This window comes from Nannospalax galili, unplaced genomic scaffold (genome assembly GCF_000622305.1).
Source record: "Nannospalax galili isolate Female #2095 unplaced genomic scaffold, S.galili_v1.0 scaffold144, whole genome shotgun sequence".
NCBI lineage: Eukaryota > Metazoa > Chordata > Mammalia > Rodentia > Spalacidae > Nannospalax > Nannospalax galili.
In genome coordinates this window covers 2,254,218-2,256,826 of record NW_008353267.1, presented here as the reverse complement: position 1 = coordinate 2,256,826, position 2,609 = coordinate 2,254,218, and the positions used below count along the sequence as shown (strand labels likewise).

Here is a 2,609-nt window from a genome sequence, read left to right as displayed (position 1 = left end):
TACTGTAATTACGATTTTACAGTATTGTAATTTGAAATAGTGCCAAGTGTTCTCCCCTTTCTTCATATGGGAAAAGGAAATTCCTTTGAAAATTGCTGAATCCTGGACAAAAATGATCATTTTTCCCCTGGATCATTCTGCAGCCATCCAGATTCAGATAAAAGGGACAGTTCAGCCTTTCAGAGAGGACATTCCAGCTCTCATGAGTTCATCTACCAGGAGAATGTTGGTGGCAATCACAGTGCAGGAGTGAAGAAGCTGTTTCTTCACACAATAGTTACCCCATACACCTACTTCTGCTTCCACCATTGGCTCACCTGTGTTCAAATCCACACCAAAAAGCTGACCCGATTCTGAATGTTCGGCTTGAACTTTAACTAATGTTTCCTGAAGGTCAAAACCAGAGTTTTGGGCAAGAACCTTGGGAATAATGAGCAAGACATCTGCAAACGCCTGGACTCCAAGTTGAGCCCTGCCCTTCACACTGGGCTTGTATTTAATCAGGGCTTCTGCCATGGCCATTTCTATAGCACCAGTACCCAGGACAACACAACCATCATCAATAGCATTTTTGACAGCTCTCAAGCCATCTCTTATTGCATCCTTGATTTGAGTCAGTGTGTGCTTATTTGGTCCTTTGACCAGTAATGTGACAAAACAGGGATTGTTGTATTTCTCAGTGAAGATGAACTTCTCTTCTCCCAGTGTATACTCATATACAAGTCCTGCATGTCCCAGACAGTCAGGATTCAGGGCATCAAAGGAATTCAGAGCTACCCACCACAAGCAAGAGTCAGCCTCTCCATATTTCTCTTCTCTCTGCGCAGAGCTACTATGCCTTCTTTTGCAAGGGCATTTAAGGAAAAGGGGTCAATTCCCTTTTGATTAATAACAGCAAATCCTTTATCGGAATCACCACAGACTTTCTTCTTCAATTCTATTATTTTTTTTAAATCTGTCTCCAATGAATTTTTGTTCAGCTTTTAGTAGTTTTTCTCTCTCTTCTGCACTCCTGTAAAAAAACCCAGAATTCACTTCTGTTTTCTCATACTCTAAGGACACGTTTCATGTGAGGATGTATGCATTTTCTACTGTTTTCTTCATATCAGGATGCCGTGCTCCATGATCCAAAACTAGCCCTGGGATTAAGCGTGTATCAGTTTCAGACTTATGCTTCATCTCCATGATTTCAACCATAAAGAGGTCAATGGGCTAATCTTTTTTCTTAATAGCCAAAGTAGAGTCCACTACAGCCTCTATTAAGACATCTGCAAGTTCAGCATGAACTTTAGTTCATAGAGGTGTTCTGGCCACATCAATAAGTGTTTCTCTGTCCATTTCTGTTTGCTTTAATTTGTTCCAAAAACTGGAGGGCCTTTTCCTTCGCAGCTTCAAAGCCTTCAGTTATTATTCTGGGATGAAGACCCTCAGGGATGTAGAGGGCCGCCTGTTTCAGCAGCTCCCCAATGATAAGGACATTAGAAGTAGTACCATCACCAGTTATGTCAACCTGGGCAGTGGCCACTTTTGCTATTAAAGAGGCTGTTGGGTGTTGAATTTGCATTTCGTGAAGCAGGACGTTCCCATCTTCAGTAAGCTTGATGTCTCCAGCACCAGAAACAAGCATCTTCATGGTGCCCTTAGGCCCCAAGTTGGTCCTCAGCACGTCCTGCAGGCCCCGTGCTGCGGTGATGTTAACCGCCAGCGCTGCCTGCTCCCGGGCCACCTTAGCCTTGGGGTTCAGGGTCTTCACCGCCGCCATCACTAGGCCAGCTCAAGGAGAGGCTGAAAGCCACCAGCTCAGTGTGGCCCGGGTTTTTTTTTTTTTTTGGTCTTTTTTAGACAGGGTCTCCCTGTAGCCCCAGCTGTCTTGGAACTCACTATGTAGACCAGGTTGGCCTTGAACTCACACAGATCCACCTGCCTCTGCCTCCTGAGTGCTGGGATTAAAGGCATGCACCACCACGCCCAGCTAAAATTATATTTTTAAAGGTTTAATTACATTCTTATTTTGTATGCCTGTATGTCATAGCACCTATATGGAGGTCAGAAGACAGCTTGCAGCATTTGGCTCTCTCCTTCTACCATGTGGGTCCCAGGGTTTGAATTCAGGTCATCAGACTTGGCAGCTAGCACCTTTGCCATCTAGCTGGCCCCCAAACCATTTTTAATGTACCACAAACTGATAATTTCTATTTATATGTTGATGTAAATTTATTCTATTTACACTCTCTTTCCCACTCTCCCAAAAGGAGGATGATGCTATGTAGGCTGGTTTTCTTGAGCTGTATCTTACACATATGCATTATACTTGCATGCATATATGCTTATGTATGTTGTGAAAATGTTTTAAAGTCATATTCTGTAATATTTCTGATAACTGTGAAATGTTCTGCAGTTTACTGAACAAATCACTTATTGTGATCATTATTCTTTTAGTTATTTTGCTGTACTCAGAATTCTTTTGATAAATGCATAAATCTTTTGTGCATCAATTTATTAGTCTTGAAAAGATTCCACAAACTTTACAATTTACAAGCCAGCAATATTTCTGGTGGTTTGTTAGCCTTAGTTTGGGAGTGAATTAATTTGAACATTCTAGAAAGGTT

General features: G+C 42.0%; 1 pseudogene across 1 annotated transcript; it reads right to left on the bottom strand.

Moving 5' to 3' along the window:
* Positions 1-154: 154 nt before the first annotated feature.
* Positions 155-1,762, bottom strand: LOC103747962 (annotated as a pseudogene). The gene has a single exon (XR_001872856.2). The product of XR_001872856.2 is annotated as a T-complex protein 1 subunit zeta pseudogene (transcript).
* Between the last annotated feature and the right edge of the window lie 847 nt (positions 1,763-2,609).